Here is a 17,495-nt window from a genome sequence, read left to right as displayed (position 1 = left end):
AATCCAGAAATCAACCCAGCACCACTTGCTGAATAGGCAGTCCCTACCCCAGTGAATAGGCTTGGTGCCTTTGTCAAAGATCAGATGGCAGTAAGTGTGTGGGTTGATTTCTGGATTCTCTATTCTTTAATTTTATTATACTAGTGGGTTTTGATTTTTCTTGGGTTTTTATGGGAGTGGTGGTTATTTTTCTTTCTTTCTTTCTTTCTTTCTTTTTTTTCCTTTTTGTCGTTTTTTCGTGACCAGTAACGGGATCGCAACCCTCGGTGTCGCGCCCGCACCACGCTCAGCCAGTGAGCGGACCGGTCTCTACATGGGATCCGAACCCTCGGCGGGAGTGCCGCACTGGAGTGGTGGTTATTTTTCAGGAACCAAACCCAGTACTCCCTTGAGAATTTCTTGTAAGGGAGGTTGGTGGTGGTTATTTTTCAGGAACCAAACCCAGTACTCCCTTGAGAATTTCTTGTAAGGGAGGTTGTGTGGTGGTGAACTCCCACAGTTTTTATTTGTCTGAGAAATATACTATTTGCCCTTCTTTTCGGAAGGATAGCCTTGCAGGGTAGAGTATTCTTGGCTGGCAGTCTCTGTCTTTTAGTATTTTCAATATATCATCCCATTCCTTTCTAGCTTTTAGGGTTTGTGATGAAAAGTCTGATGTTAGCCCGATTGGGGCTTCCTTATAGGTGATTTGACACTTCTCTCTTACGGCTTTTAAGATTCTCTCTTTGTCTTTGAGTTTTGCCAGTTTGACTATAACATGTCTTGGAGAAGACCTTTTTGGGTTGAATACGTTTGGAGATCGTTGAGCTTCCTTGATCTGAAGATCTGTGATTTTTCCTATACCTGGGAAGTTTTCTGCCACTATTTTGTTGAATATGTTTTCAATGCAATCTCCTTTTTCCTCCCCTTCTGGAATACCCATGACTCGGATATTTGAACGCTTAAGGTTGTCTGATATCTTCTCTCAGCTTTTCTTCAATGTCTTTGATTCTTTTTTCTTTTTCTTTTTTTGGCTGCTTGTGTTATTTCACACAGCCCATCTTCAAGTTCAGAGGTTCTTTCTTCAACTTCCACAAGCCTGTTGGTTAAACTCTCCATTGTGTTTTTTATTTTGCTGAATAACTTCTTCAGTTCGGCAAGTTCTGCTACATTTTTTTTCAGGACATTGATTTCCTTGTACATTTCCTTTTACAGGTCCTGTATACTTTTCCTCCTTTCATCATGATGTCTAGCTGAGTTTTCTTGTATCTCATTCAGTTTCCTTAGAATTATCACTCGAAATTCCTTGTCAGTCATTTCAAGGGCTTCTTGTTCTATAGGACCTAGAGTTTGAGATTTATTAACTTTTGGTGTACTTTCTTGATTTTTTGTATTTCTGGTATCTTTTTTTTTTTTTTTTGATGTTTATTCATTGTGGCAGGGGGTTTCACAGTCCACAGGTTTGACACTATTGACTAACTAAGATGTTGTTGTGGTTGCCAATTTGGTATGGCTACCTCTGTGACTGCTCAGTTGGCCTCTAGTGCCTTGTGTGTGTGGTTGTCTCGGGTCTTGGGCCTCTCCGGGGAGCCACCTCTGTGGTCAGCTTGGACTCTGCTGGGCTGCTGGATCACAGGGCGGTACTGCAGGGTGTGTGGTCTCTGCTGAGCTTCCAACTCCCATGCAGGACTTCTCCCTGTTGCGTTCACTCTGGCCCGGGCTGCTGGGATGCACCGAGGCACTGCAGAGCGTGTGGTCTCTGCAGAGCTTCCCCTTCCCCTACAGGATGTCTCCCTGCTTTGTGCGTGCTAGGCCAGGCTTGGGATGGAGCCGGCTGGCGGCAGTGAAGCCTACCTGCTGCTGGATCATGCGGCGGCAGCCCCCCCACAGGGTGTGTGGACTCTACAGAGCTCCTATCTCCCTTGCTGGACTTCTCTGTGCTCCGTACACATTGGGCCAGGCTGCTGGATCGTGCGGCAGCAGTGTGGTCCCCGTGGAGTTCCTGCCTCCACTGCCGGATGTCTCCCTTCTCTGAGCGCACTAGGCGGGGTTGGGGATGGAACCGGGTGCCTGCGGTGAAGCCTACCTGCTGGATCACTCAGTGGCGGCCCCCCAGCTTGTGTGGTTTCTGCCGAGTCTCCGCTTCCCTAGTCAGACGTCTCCCCACTCTGTGCGCACTGGGCTGGGCTGCTGGATCACGAAGTGGCGGCCCCACAAGGTGTGTGGTTTCTGCCGAGTCTCTGCCTCCCTTGCCGGATGCCTCCCCACCCTGTGCGCACTGGGCTGGGCTGCTGGATCACGCGTGTCGGCCCCACAGGGTGTGTGGTTTCTGCCGATCCTCCACCTCCCTTGCTGGACGTCTCTCTGCTCTGAGTGCACGGGGCTGGGCTGGGAATGGAGCCGGGTGGCGGCAGTGAAGCCTATCTTCCAGGTCGTGCGATGGCGGCCCCTCAGGGCATGTGGTCTCTGCGGAGCTTCTGCCTCCCCCGCTGGACGGTCCCCCCCCCCCCCCCCCCCGCTCCATACGCACTTGCTGCTTTGGTTTTATAGTTCAAGTCAGTTGATTTGCGGGAGAGAGTGACAGTAGGGACCGTCTATTCCGCCATCTTACTTACATTTTTAAAAAGGCGAAGTCTTTGTTTAAATATTTGAGTATTGGTATTAAGATGAAGAAAATATCTCTTGTCTGTTTGTAGTGTAATGCAGCTTTATTCAAAATGTTTTTGCTGGATTTTGAGGAACTTAACTACTAAGTTCTGTTTGCTTTTTATAGTAAGCTCACCATTTTAAGAAATAATTTAGATCACTGTTTTTCCCAGGGGACATTTGGCAATATCTGGAGATGTTTCTCATCATTACAATTTGGGAACAGATTGTGCTACCATTTTCAGTAGAGACCAGGGATTACAATGGATAGGATTGGGGACCAGGGATGCTGCTGAACATCGTACAATGGATAGGACTGGACTCCACAATAAAGAATTATATGCCCTAAAATGTTGGCAGTGCTGACACTGAGAAACCCTAATTTAGGTTGATCAGATCCCCTAGATTGATTAAATTGGCTGATATACGAGGGTACTTCAAAAAGTTCCTGGAAAAATGGAATTAAAAGATAATACAGGGCCAGCTCCTTGGCTCACTCGGAGAGTGCGGTGCTGGTAGCACCGAGGCTGCGGGTTTGGATCCTGTGTAGGGATGTCCGGTATGTTCACTGGCTGAGCTGAGACCACTCCATGCTGAGGGTTGCGATCCCCTTACTGGCCAAAAAAAAAAAAAAAGGATAATACAAATCTTTCCATGAACTTTTTGAAGTACCCTTGTGGGTTGCTGTAAAGTTTAGTGACTACTTTCTTTTCTTTTTTGACTCCTCTGTCTGAAATAGTGTTATCTGTGAATAGAATAATAGAGGGATATTGATCTAATATTGCTTCACTCTGTTTTTGATACATCACCATTATAATTTATTTTCTTTAATATAATTCTTAAATTTTCTATCATGCAGAAAGACATTAATGAATCCCTATGAATTGATTACCCAGCTTCAACAGTTATCAACATTTTACCATTCCCTTATGGTTTTGGAGTATTTTAAAGCATATTCAGTTTTCATTTTATTTTGTGTTGGATGTCTTTTGGAGGTTAGTTTGTTAGAATAGTATTGCACGTGATTGGTTTCTTAAGTCTCTTTCTATAACAAGTTCCTTCTCCCTTTTAAAAAATTCTTTTGAAGAACTTGTGTCATTTGTTGTGTAGAATTTCCCACATTCTAGCTTGGGTGATTGTATCATGGTATCACTTGACATATTCCTCTATCCTTTATTTTATATTGTAAATTGGTAGCTTTAGAGATTTGATTAGATTCAGCTGTTTTTTTAAGAATGCAAGAATGTCAGCTATAATAAAGCAGGTGTCAACATATATATGGCCACCTATTTATTCTACATGTTATGTATATTATAGGTTGATGTATATGCATGTGTGTGTGTGTGTGTATATATATATATATATACACACACGTGTACATACACATATATACATACTCACATATATTGCTCCACAGCTGATGGGCACATAATGACAGGTTGTTCCATTCTTGGTGATAATACTGATCTGTGCAGATGTTGTCAACTTGATTCATCATCATCATGTTTCCTGTTGGGAAAATATAGGAAAAATGGTCAGGGCCCCTCAGATGTTCAGAATCTTGCCGAGCATTTGATGTAAATAGGCATGTGTGCTCAGGTGTTCCTTGGTTATCGTCTAGTATAATTGCACACGTGCACCCAGGTGTCCTGGCTTATGGACTTAAATATAAGGATGAGTGGCTCTGATCTACGGTGCCTCCCATCCCCAGGATGCCCCCCCCCCGCCATGGGGGGACACGGGGAGGTCACTACTGTTGCTGGAGGCTGCTGCTGCTAGTGCCCCTGGGACCCTCTGCAAGGCCACTGCCGGACCTGTAAGCTACAGGACCTGTAAGCTGCTGCTGCTGAGGTAGCTAAGGACTGAGCTCATGTTATCTGCCAACAGCTCCTGGAATCTTTCCCAATTACCTAGCATGAACATGCATGTGAGGGGTCTGTGACCCAGTCTGACCTAACTCTAACAATATAAATGGAAACTTAGTATAACTAAAATAATGAAACATTTTGGCTTTAGTTATGATTTGCCTTTACATTTCCTATCAAGCTTTTTTACCTAATGTTTTCATTGGAGGTTAGCAAAAATGATGATTGTTCTTAAATATTTTCTCTGCAGTACCATGTGACCAAATTAATGTTCCATGTACAAATCAGTGTCTCTTGATCATTTGATTTGTGTCTTTGAGGGTGGGAAGTATCTTTATTGTATCAATTCCGTTTGTCTAGCACAGTGCTTTGTGCCTAATAACCATGCCTATCAATGGTTCTAAGCCTTGGCTCTGAATTAGAATCACTTGTTTAAAATTAGGTTCCCAGTCTCCATCCCTAGAGATTTCTGATTTACTTGGTCTGGGAATCTTTGTGTTGGAGGAAAACAGACTGGCAGAGTAAAATGAGTCTATCTTCATACATTTCATCTATTTATTGAGTGAAGCATTGTTCTAAGTCATTCTTATCACTGGTAGGCATCTGATTTATCTGTGTAACTTTAAAACCTTAAATCTAACTGGCAGTCTCATGGTTCACATTTAAAAGGAATAAAAAGTGTATAGTATAAAAATTGTCCCTTCCGTATCTATCCATATCATCTAGTTCCCCTTACTATATAGCCAACCAACATTATTTTGTTTATACATAGAGATTTTATGACTGTATAAGCAAATATCCCTCATCTCCATTTTCCAAGTGGATTATCTATTTGTTCAGGGACCATTTGTTGGAAATATATTCTTTCTCTGTTCAATTGCCTTTGCGCCTTTGCCAAAAATCAATTGACCGTATACATGTGGATTTATTTTTGGACTCTTCCCATCCCACTCCATTGGATTTATTTGTCTATCCTTCCTCTAGTATCACACTTTTTTTTAAAAACAGGCTTAATTAATCTTCCTTGTATAAAAACCCTATGTTGTAGCCACAGCTGGAACCAGGGTCATCTGCACAGAGACTCTGGTGTGGGTCTTTACAATATGGTCAGTGAATTCCTGATAGGGAGACTTGATGAACACAGTCTCCTTCCAAGGTGGGGTCAGATAGCTGTAGGTCTTAGAGATGGCATCAAAGATGGCCTTGACGAAGTTGCCCAGGGTGGCTGTGCAACCCCTGGCTGAGGTATATCAGTTATCAGTATAAGCCACCAGTAGCAGCTGTTTGGGCACAGGGGCCAAGACTATGCCAGTCCCTCTGGGGACAGGGATGAGGTGCACCAGCACAGAGCCACAGTGGCCTGTAACCTTGCAAAGGACAGTGGGGGGCTTGCCAATCTTATTCCCTCGGAAGCCTTTCTGCACTGGGACGATGGGGAGCATGGCCAGGATGATGGCCCCTTGGATGGAGCATTTAACACCCAGACTGACATGGCCATTGTAGTCCTCAATGGTGACAAATGCCTTGAACTTGGTCCACTGGTCAGCATGGGTCTACTTTTGCATTGGCATAGTTTTCAAAACCTAATTCTTGAGGGATGCGCAAAGGAAAATGTCAGTGATCTCAGACTCCTTAATGGGTAGGGAGAAGAGATAGATCTCCTCCAGGGACTTAATCTTCATGTTCTTGACCAAGCGGCCCAGCTTGGTAATGGGGATCCACTCCTTGTCCTCAGCCTTGCCTCCTCCATGAGCATCAAGCCACTATGACCTCCTGTTCCAGGGCCCCCAGGGCCTCTGGGCCCTCCAGCTGCACCAGTGTCATCTGCTATTTGGTGTTCTCTTAGAGAAGTCACACTGTCTTGATTACTCTAACTTTCTAGTAGTGTGAACTGGGTTTATATGTCTATCCTTCCTCTAGTATCATACTGTCTTGATTACTTGTAACTTTCTAGTAGTGTGAATCCTCCAACTTTATTCTTTTTCAAAATTGTTTTGGCTCTTCTAGTTCCTTTGCGTTTCCACATGAATTTTTGAATCAGCTTATTGATTTCTACAAAAAACCCACTGGGATTTTGATTGGGATTGCATTTCATCTATAGATTAAATGAGGTAAAATTGATTTTTTAAGAATACTGATTTTTCCCATCTATGAGCATGGTACAATAGTGTCCCCCTTTATCCATGGTTTTGCTTTCCATGGTTTCAGTTGGCCATGGTCAATATTAAGATATTTTGAGAGAGGGGGACCACATTCACATAACTTATTACAGTGTATTGTTATAGTTGTTTTTATTATTAGTTGTTATTAATCTCATACCTGATTTATAAATTAAACTTTATCATGTATATGTATAGGAAATAATGTAGTATATGTAGAGTTCGGTGCTGTTAGTGGTTTCAGACATCCACTGGGGGTCTTGGAATGTATCCCCTGCAGATAAGGGGGGACACTATTGTGTTTCTCTTCATTTATTTGTCATCTTTGATTTATTTCACCAATATTTTGTGGGTTTTAGCATGCAGATTCTATACGTATTTTGTTAAATTTATACTTTAGTATTTTGGGGGTTTTTTGGTGTTATAAATGATACTGTTTTTTATTTTGATTTCCAGTTCATTGGTAGATATAGAAGTAACAGTTATAATATATAAACTTGCTTATTCTAGAAACTTTTTTGTAGGTTCCATGGAATTTTCTACAGAGACAATTGAGTCTGCTAATAGAGGCAGTTTTATTTCTTCCTTTCCAAATCGTATGTCTTTAATTTCTTCTTACAGTCCTATTGCAGGTTCTAGGCCTTCCAATATGAAATTGAATAGGAGTGGTAAGAGCAGACATTCCTGTCTTGTTTCCCATCATAGGAGGAAATCAGTCAGTAGTTTCCTGGTACTTTTATATTTCTTTAAATATATAAATCTAAGTATTATGATCACTTAGCAAAGGAATCCTATTTAATTTTATTTTCCAGGTTGCCCCTCCAGTTTTCCTGATATTCATTGACTGGTATATGAGTATTTTATGATTCCTAATGCACCATATATGTGTGTGTCTATCTGAGAACTTATGTCATGAACAATTGGCATTACACTGTACCATATGAAATTGCCAATGTTAGTTTATAACCTGTAAAATCTTGTGTCTAGTTGGGTGGAAACAAAAAACAAGGGGAAAAAATATGGTACTTCTCTTCTGACAAAATACAGGTTGAGCATACCTAATCCCAGAATCCAAAATCTGAAACTTTTTTTTTTTTGTCTTTTTCCGTGTCCGGCAACGGATCGCAACCGTCAGTGTTGCCCCCGCACTAATAATAAAACAGAAAAGTAATAACAATATGCTGGCATCACTACTCTCATGCTTTGAGAACATTGTTAAGTAAGGTAAGGGTTAATTGAACACAAGCACTGCGATAATGGGACCGGCAACGGGATCGCAACCCTCAGTGCTGCTCCCGCGCCTCGCTCAGCCAGTGAGCGGGAACCGGTCTGTATGTGGGATCCGAACCCTTGGGCGCGAGCGCCGCCGCGCTTCCCAAGCGGCGCACTATCCAGTGTGCCACCGGGCCGGCCCCAAAATCTGAAACTTTTTGAGCACCAACATAACGCTCAAAGAAAATGCTTTTTGGAGCATTTTGGAATTCTGATTTTTGGATTAGGGATGCTCAACTGGTTAAATATCTGCAAATACTGCAAAATCCAAAAAAATCTGAAATCTAAACACTTCTGGTGCCAAGCATTTTGGTAAGGCGGGGGTGTATACTCAATCTGTACAATCATCAGTATGAGAAGTCTTCATGCATGAGAAAATGTTCATCACTGTTATGTGTTAAGAAAAATCAGAGGTGGGTGTACTGATGAGATACAGCCCCTGTCCTTGAAGGAGGTGCTCACTCTGTAGAAGACTGGGCCTTTACTATATTCAGATGTGCTTAAGTCTATGGTTAATCTGTCAGTATATGCACAAACTTAGTCTGTTTGAATCCACTTGTGATCCTAGCCTCATGCCTCTGTGTCGTGGACTATAAGACACTTTGGCAGTAACTTCTGTAAATAAATCACTGAGAAGTTTGACAATTTGCTATGTGATAATTTTGTATGAAAAGATGCTCTACTTATTTTTTTTCAGTTGTTGAATATTGCTTATGTATTTCAGTCAATTATCTGGATTGAACAAACAGGGTAGTAAATACAGGGTATCAAACATTTTTCTTTTGAAATAACTTAATATTTCAACAGAGGAGAAAGATCTTAAGGCAATCATACTAGGGAAAAAAAAACACCTTAGTGGTATTTTCATACTCTAATTTTTTTATTTTTTTATTTTTTGGTCTTTTTTGTCTTTTTCCATGTCCGGCAACGGATCGCAACCCTCAGTGTTGCCCCCGTACCGGACCGGGGACCGGCAACGGGATTGCAACCCTGGGTGTTGCTCCCGCGCCTCGCTCAGCCAGTGAGCGGGAACCGGTCTGTATGTGGGATCCGAACCCTCGGGCGGGAGCGCCGCCGCGCTTCCCAAGCGGCGCACTTATCCAGTGCGCCACTGGGCCGGCCCTTCATACTCTAATTTTTTATGTGTAGTATTTTTTTCATTGTAAATTATAGGTGGAGAGAAGCTATAATATTTTGGGTTCTTAGGCTCTCAAGCTGGTCATTTACTACCCTATATTACAAAGCTAGGAAAAGGAAATATGAGGGTACATGAAAAAGTTCTAGGAAAAATAGAATTAAGAGATAAAATGAATTTTTCCATAAACTTTTTGAGGACCCCTCATATGAGAGATTTTGTGTAACCTTCATGAACCCAGACACTATTTCTCTTGTTCAATGCTGTATACCTTGCACTTGGCACTTAAGTGGTTTATTAACAAACAGTTGTTGAATAAGTATTTGTGGGGGTAGGAGGCTAGGCTAGCTTGATTTGGTTAAAGTAAGAAAGTTTATTTTTACATAAGATATATAAATTTTAGTACAAATAAAGTCATTGGCATTACATGTTAATTGATAAGCATCAAAAGAGTCATAATTTTTGAGGCAATTATATTGTATTGGTAAATACTATAGTAATATAAGTCTATTTTCAATCAGATTTGCTCATGATATTATTTTGAGCTTGATTATTAATATAAGAAGATTAAAATATAACTATCAAAACCTATAAAGGTGCTTCTTTTATTTGAAACACTTGTTAAAATATGACTCAGGGAAGACTTTACCTTTGTGTTGGTAATACTATAAATAGAAATACTCAGGAGATTTATTTTCTTTTGTATTTGCTGCCACCAAATGGCAAACTAATTATATTACCATGTCTGTTATATGCTGTAGAACACGTCTCTTTAATCTTTTTTGACAATGTTAATTTGCTCATGAATAATTTTGAAAAGAAGAGAAATAAATTTTAATATGTTTAAAACTGTAGTTAACCTTCTTGCACCAGACTACATAGGATGTTTTTTATCTTCTAACTTTTTGGAAAGGCATATTAAGAAATCAGTAATGATTACTATGACAAAGATGGTAAAAACTGATTCTTTCAGATCAATAGGAAATGTGGTTGGCAGCATATTATAGAAGGAATTCAATTCTGATATTCTTTCCAGGTCAAAGCACCTGAGAATTATGTCTCCATGATTTTTTAGGCTTAACTTTATTTATTTGAAGATAAGCCATTTTACTAAAATTAACTAAGGTAATTTATTTTAATTTGGGGAAATTATTACATAAGAATATATAGTATTTTTAGAAAAGGCACTCCATGAGAATAAAAATTAGAAGCAACCTTAGGAAATGGCTTACAATAAAATAGTACCTTTGAATGGAATTTTGTATAGTCATTCAAAGTTTTATAGAGGAATTTTTTTTTTTTCCCTTTTTCCTGTTTTTTTTTTTGTCTTTTTTCATGACCGGCAACGGATCGCAACCCTCAGTGTTGTGCCCGCACCGGACCGGAACCAGCAACGGGACCGCAACCCTCGGTGTTGCTCCCGCACCTCGCTCAGCCAGTGAGCGGCCGGTCTGTATGTGGGATCCGAACCCTTGGCGGGAGCACCACCGCGCTCTCAAGCGGCGCACTGTAGCAGCGCGCCACCGGGCTTTTATAGAGGAATATTAAAGGACATGAGTAAAGGTTCACATTGTTAATTGGGGAGAAATGAGAAGCAAGTTACTAAACAATATATATTATTCAGTTTTTTAAAAAGTACATCATGGGCTGGCCCCGTGGCGCATTCAGGAGAGTGCAGCGCTGGGAGCACAGCGACACTCCCGCCGCAGGTTCGGATCTTATATAGGACTGGCCGGTGCACTCAGTGGCTGAGCGCGGTGCCAGCGACACCAAGCCAGGGGTTGCAATCCCCTTACCGGTCACGAAAAAGACAAAAAAAAAAAAAAAAAAAAGTACATCATGCCGGTGTTTGTCTTTGGGAGATATTATACTGATTGCTTAAATTTATGTATTTCTAAGATGAACATGTTTTACATGTTTAATAATAATATAGATTGATGTGACTATACTTTATAGGCAGCTTCTTAGATTAAGATATCCCCATGGATAAATATAATTATTGATTAGTAAGTAGTTGGATATGTTATTAATGAATATTTTTTAACAAGTTTGTGTGTGTGTGTGTGTGTGTGTGTGTGTGTGTGTGTGTTCATGTTGTGTGTGTATGTATGTACGTAAGATTTATGTGGCTGACTTGTTGCTAGCAGTTCTAGGAAACAAACTCCACTTTTTGGGTCTCTGGTAATCCAGTCAGGATTAGTTCATATATAAAGAAAGCCTTTAAATTTTTTTTTTTCTTCTTAGAAGAATAAAACTAAATTCTGAATTAGTAAAACCCAAAGTAAGTTTTTGAATATTACCTAATAATTCAATGTTTTCTTAAGGTACTAGTTTATAACAAAGCCCTTTATTTCTAGAGTCAGCATATTCTTGCTTTTCATTTCTGTTTTCTGCCACAGGCCTGTGATTGGAATTGAAACAATACAACTACTGCTTCTACCAGAGGAAAATAGTATGGGAATTCCTATTATGGTAGGTTATTTACTAGTAGTCTCTCTGCAGTAATATAGGCAGCTCATGTAGTGTGTTAGTTTGTTGTTTATGCCTCTTCATAACTTAAACTTAGCTTGTATACTGTATGTGAATAAATACTTAGTGTCAGCCAAAATCCTTTATCGTAGACATTTTGTTTATAGTAGTGGGTCCTCTGTTAGTGGAAGACTTAGTATAGCAACCTAATAATTCAAATAGATTTTCAGTGGAAGGGGCTTATAAATTAATTTAAGACCTCTACGTTGTAGCTTGGAGAGGAAAACATTGAATAGCTGAAAATAACGGTATTGCAACTAGTTTTATTTTGTCCTGAAAAACTAATAAATTATTAGATATTTTTTATTTTTATCCTTTTGTCCAGCTGTGTATGCATCACTTTGCTCATGGCTCATTTTCTTACAAGTTAAATGTTTGTGGTACACACATTAAACATTATCAGCCAGTCATTAATCACTGGGGAATCCCAATTATTTGAGTGACTCCTGTGTTTTTAGTGAAAGTGGTTTTAAAAATCTCATAAACCCTAGAGGTGTTAGACTGAAGGCACTAGTGAAGCTTGTTTGATATCATTGGTATTGTTAGGCTTTTATTTGAAATTCAAACATATTGAAAGATTTTGTAGAGTATAAAGGAAGAAACTATGGCCCAGTAATCAGCTTCTTTACCATTACCAAGCTGTAATCTCCTGTACGTTTTGTTAAATCTTTTGATCCCAGACAACAATTACATTTGATATTAAATAGACTTGATAAGTTGTTTCAAAACAAGAAATTGTCCTTACTGGGTGTTTGTTATAATTTGTTCTTATTTGTATTAAACTTTTTTTTTTTTTTTTTTTAAAGATGTGGTTATTAGAAAGCTGTTATGTTGGATACTGAAAGAAGCTGAAAGTATATGAGATGACTCATTTGTTGTTACCTGGGATGGCTGGTGACTAGAATTCCATTGGAAATGCATCTTCCCCCCACCCCCCTCCATTTATTTCTATTCTTTATAACCTACTTTCTAGCCTCTGGCTCAGAAAAGACTTCGGATGAATTTTACAATGCTCCTATCCTAATCCTGTTCTCAACAAAGTATTTGGTTAACTGGTAGGGGAAACAGAGAAACAAAAAAATGCAAACTTAAGGTAGTAAGGATAAGATTTAATTGGAAAAATAGTAACATAATAGCAGGCACTGTCAGTATTACACAACCCGTCTATTTTTTTCTTTTCTGGTAATGTGTGTTGGAGACCATGCCGAGTCACAAAGCATTTAACTGTGTGTACTTTTGCAGTGGTCACTGGATGAGTTGTAATTATCACCTTTTACCACTGGGTGGTGCTTTTGCATTAGTTACTGCAAACCCTTTAAAATTTACATAAGGGAACCATTTGAAAATTCATCCTTAAAGAACAATGAAATTGAGATATGGATATAGTTGTTCATACAGATGGTCAAATTCAAACTAGTAAAACATAACCATCACGTGTGATATAATATACAAATTAAATTTTTTTTAAAAGCTAAATTCCTATATATGAAAATTGTTATGAGCTGTGCCTAGCTGTAGTTTGTAATATGTTCTTCAATCACCGCCTTAGAAGCATTTTAAATGTTTTGATTTTTTAGGTGGCGCTGTTTAAATGGTATCTAAATAAAACCAGTTTCTTAATTTGTAATGTTTAAAAAAAATACAGGTAGCTTATGTTTTTAAAATTGTCCTTGGTGATTTTTTTCTTTCTCCTATCCAGTAGCCATTCAAACTCCTTTAATTGAAATCTTTTTATTTCACAAATATTGTATTCAAATTCTGCTTTTTTAGCTACCAGATGATCTTTGAATTGAGTACTTAGGTCTGCAGAGTTTATTTGGGATTGTAACAAGATTATGGAGATCCCAATTCAGGGAAGTAATTTCATGTAGTGTAAAGCATTCTCTTTCTCTCTCTCTCTCTCTTTTTTTTTTTTTTTTAAAAAAAAGCAAAGTAAGTACAGATTCCAGGACATCAATGTCCATAAACAAGTCATTCTGAGGCCTTCTTTTCTCCAATATAGTCGGTCATTATTTCCTTTCCTGCTCTTTGAAGAGTTATGTACATAAATATAAAGTTATAAAAACAAGCTTCTTATATTACACCTTCTTGTGGTCTGCTCTTCACCAGCTATTCATGGTTTTTGAGGTATGAATGTAGAGGCTGTTGCAGCCCAGGAAACTTGTTTAAAGTCTAAAGTCTCAGCAGCCTTGGTCTGCCTTCGAGATCCAACTATTATAGGTTCACAGGAGCTGTATGTTAAATGGTTTTGGCTTTGCAGGTTTGCTTCTTAGCAGTGAGTCTTAGTGTTGAAGGCAGTGTTGAAGTTTTGGTCTTAACTCTTAGAATGTGAACTTCTGTCATTTCATATCTCTAGGTCTTATTTTTCTTAACTATAAGGTAGTGATTGAGTTGTGCAAGTAAGGATCATGGCTAAAGAGTAATGTTACTCAGAAAAAAATAAATGTACAAACACATGAAATAGAGAACAGATTACCCATAACCCTGCCACTGACCTAACTTGTCTATAGTTGTTGCTTAAAAAAAGAAATCCCCTCTATTATCTAACATAAGAATATTTTGTATATAGTGTTGTGTTTTACATAACATTTTTGAGTATTATCCCATGTTTTTAGAAATTCTTTAAAAATTCGTTTTTTAAATATCAGGTACAATTTCATTGTGTAATATACTATCTTTTAAGTCATTCTTTTATTTAATATTTAGGTTGTTTCAATGTTTTGTTATGAATGATGCTTCGGTAAAATCTCAGTATATAAATTTTTGTAGGCCTCACATTATTTTCTTATGCCTACGTTCTTGCAAGTTGAAGTGCTAGCTTAAAGAGATTGAAGACTTATCAGTGCTATTGATAGCTATTTGCTATTAATATCTTTTTTTTTTCCCCAGAGAAGTTGTCTCAGTTTACTCTTTCACCATCTCTGTGGCCTCTGGCTTAGACTATTGCAATAAGATACTAACCGTTTTCTCTGCTTTTAGTCTCACCTCATTTTTTAAGTCACCCTTCACACTGGATCCATAGTGAGTCTTGTAAGATACAAGTCTGATTATGTCATTTTTTTACTTAAAATCTTTTAATGGTCTCTCCATCATTCTTCAGGTTGAAGTATATATACTTCAACTTGGCATTCAGCGCCCTTCCTGATTTGGCTGCTGTCTAATTTTCCACCTTATTTTATGGATAAGGAGGTGAGGGGGCGTATTCTATGTAGAGGGAACAGCATATACAAGGGCAGAGCTGCATGAAATGGCCTGGTAAATTTCAGTTGCAACAAGCACATTGATATATGTGAAATTTAAAGACAGGGTAGTGGTGGAAGTCTTTAGTATACTTTAATAAAATTTAGTTGACTAAATAAAAGACAGTGTTATCTATGATTTAGAAAAGTAACTGGTGGTGCAGAGAATTGTTAATCAGGACTTTTAGTTACAAATGACAGAAATCCAACCCAAACTGGCTTAAATGCAAAAGGAAATTTATTGGCCAGGTAGTAGGGGTGGTCAGGCAGAGCCAGATTCAGGACTTGATGACAGTGGATTCCCTATCCTCCCCACCCCTTTAATTTTATTTATTTTAAAAATAATTTTTAGTTTATTTTTATTATTATTTTTAAAATTTGAACATTTACATGTACATATTTGTGGGCTGCAATGTGTTGTTTCAATACATGCATATACTGCACAATGATTCACTTAGGGTAGATAGCATAGTTTTATACTTATACCACTTAGTCTACTTCTCCTCCCTCCATCCCTATCCCCTTGCCTCCCCTCCTGGCCTCTGGTAGCCATTCTACTCTCTACTTCTATGAGAACCACCTTTGTTTTTTTTTTTAAAGATTCCACATGTGAGTGACATCATGTAGTCTTTGTCTTTCTGTGCCTGACTTAACATGATTGTTTCCACTTCCATCCATGATGCTGCAAATGATAGGCTATCATATCTTTTTATAGATGAATAGTATTTTGTTGTGTATATACACCACAGTTTTTTTATTCATTCATCTGTTGATGGGCATTTAAATTGATTCATTCCATCTCTTGGCTGTTGTGAATAGTGCTGCAGTGAACATGGGAGTACAGGTGAATTTTTGATGTATTGATTTCATTTCCTTTGGGTATATACCCAGTAGTGGGATAGCTGAATTGTAAGGTAGATCTATTTTTAGTTCTGTGAGGTATCTCCATACTGTTTTCCACAGTGGCTGTACCAAATTACATTCCAACCAAGAATGTAGGAGGATTCTCTTTTCTCCATATCCTTGGCTGCATTTTTTTTTATTTTGTCTTGTTGATAATAGTCATTGTAACTGGATGGAGATGATATCTTATTGTGGTTTTAATTTGCATTTCCCTCATGACCAGTGCTTTTAAGCATTTTTTCATGTGCTTATTGGCCATTTATATGTTTTCTGTTGAGAAATGTCTGTTCAGGTCCTTAACCCATTTATTAATTGGATTATTTGGTCTTTTTGCTTTTTTTATTTTGTCTTTTTTCGTGTCCGGCAACGGATCGCAACCCTCAGTGTTGCCCCCGCACCGGACCGGGGACCGGCAACGGGATCGCAACCCTCGGCGTTGCCCCCGCACCTCGCTCAGCCAGTGAGCGGGAACCGGTCTGCATGTGGGATCCGAACCCTCGGGCGGGAGCGCCACTGCACTTCCCAAGCGGCACACTTATCCAGTGCGCCACCGGGCCGGCCCCTGGTCTTTTTGCTTTTGAGTTGTTTAAGTTCCTTATACGTTCTGGATATTAGTCCTTTGTCTGATGTGTAGTTTGCAAACACTTTCTCCCATTCTGTAGGTTGGTTGTTCACTTTGTTGATAGTGTCCCTTGCTGTGCAGAAGCTTCTCAGTTTGAGGTAGTCCCATTTGTGTATTTTTTCTTTAATTGCTTGTGCCTTTGTAGTCTTGCTCAAAAAAGAGCTGCCCACTTCCATTTCATGTAACATTTCACCTTTCTTTTCCTCTAGTAGTTTCATAGTTTTGGGTCTTTACGTCTTTGATCTGTTTGGAGTTGATTTTTGTGTATGGTGAGCGATAGGGGTCTAGTTTCAATCTTCTGCTTGTGCATATCCAGTTTTCCTGGCACCATTTGTTGAAGAGGCTGTCATTTCCCCCACTGTATATTCTTGGCACCTTTGTCAAAAATGAGTTGGTTGGAAGTGCATGGGTTTATTTCTGGGCTCTCTGTTCTGTTCTATTGGTCTATTTGTTTATTTTTATGCCAGTACCATACTGTTTTGGTTACTATAGCTTTATAATGTATTTTGAAGTCAGGAAGTGTGACACCTCCAACTTTGTTCTTTTTGTTCAATTGCATTCTCTATATGGGGTGTTTTGTGGTTCCATACAAGTTTTAAGATTGTTTTTTCTATTTCTGTGAAGAATGCCATTGGTATTTTAGGGATTGCGTTGAATGTGTAGAGTGCTTTGGGAAATGTGGGCATTATGATGATGTTAATTCTTCCAACCCAAGAACATGGGATATCTTTTATTTGTGTCCTCTTCAGTTTTTTCCACCACTGTTTTATAGTTTTCATTGTAGAGGTCTTTCACCTCTTTGGTTAAATTTACTCCTACATATTTCATTTTTTTGGTAGCCATTGTGAATAAGATTACTTTCTTGATTTCTTTTTTAGCTATTTCATTATTGGCACACAGGATGGCTGTTAATTTTTGTGTCTTGATTTTGTATCCTGCCACTATACTGAATTCATTTATTCTAGTAATTGTTTGATGGAGTCATTAGGGTTTTCTTTTTTTTTTTCTTTTTTTTTTTTGTCTTTTTGTCTTTTTCCGTGTCCGGCAACGGATCGCAACCCTCAGTGTTGCCCCCGTACCGGACTGGGGACCGGCAACGGGATTGCAACCCTCGGCGCTGCTCCCGCGCCTCGCTCAGCCAGTGAG

At 39.1% G+C, this 17,495-nt stretch overlaps 1 protein-coding gene and 1 pseudogene across 2 annotated transcripts in view; one reads left to right on the top strand and one right to left on the bottom strand.

Moving 5' to 3' along the window:
• Positions 1-17,495, top strand: part of ANKRD28 (ankyrin repeat domain 28) — a 194,394-nt gene that overhangs the window by 34,755 nt on the left and 142,144 nt on the right. The window lies entirely within an intron of this gene.
• On the bottom strand, positions 5,528-6,315 carry LOC103595214 (annotated as a pseudogene).

The sequence above is a fragment of the Galeopterus variegatus genome, unplaced genomic scaffold (genome assembly GCF_000696425.1).
Source record: "Galeopterus variegatus unplaced genomic scaffold, G_variegatus-3.0.2 Scaffold1716, whole genome shotgun sequence".
Lineage (NCBI taxonomy): Eukaryota > Metazoa > Chordata > Mammalia > Dermoptera > Cynocephalidae > Galeopterus > Galeopterus variegatus.
Note: the sequence above shows the minus strand (reverse complement) of the source record. Positions and strands in the feature narration are given on the sequence as shown.